The following is a 531-nucleotide window of genomic DNA, read 5'->3' as shown; positions in this document are numbered from 1 at the left end:
TGTGGCTTTTATGTGTAATCCTGGAGACAAAGGCGCTGCCTTGTCTTATCACGCCCTCTGCTGGTGCACAAAGAAACTGCAGCCTATCTGGTCTGCGCCATGCTTCTTATATTCTTTGTATTACAGCTCCCTCTGGTGGTCAGCGATGTATATTTACTATGTTAGAGCTGCCTCTGCTGGTCAGAAATATATATTCCCTGTGTTATAGCGCCCACTGCTGGTCAACAATATATATTCCCCATTTTATACTCTGCTGGTTAGCAATATGTATGTATTCCCTAAGTTATAGCTGCCTATGCTGGTCAGCAATATGAATATTACCAATACCATGGATGGCAAGAAGAACAAACAAATCAGTCTTGGAACAAATCAAGCCAGGTATGTCACTCGAATTAAGGATCTCCACACTAAGACTTGCCTACTTTGGACACATTATACGACAAAAGCAATCACTGGAGAAGGACATCATGGTGGGAACAAAAGGAAGAGGAAGACCAGCAACCCACTACTTGATTCAATCAAGATAACGGC

The sequence above is a fragment of the Ranitomeya imitator genome, chromosome 2 (assembly GCF_032444005.1).
Source record: "Ranitomeya imitator isolate aRanImi1 chromosome 2, aRanImi1.pri, whole genome shotgun sequence".
NCBI classification, from domain to species: Eukaryota; Metazoa; Chordata; class Amphibia; order Anura; family Dendrobatidae; genus Ranitomeya; species Ranitomeya imitator.
The sequence above is the reverse complement of the archived record's forward strand: the minus strand, read 5'-3'. Positions refer to the sequence as shown.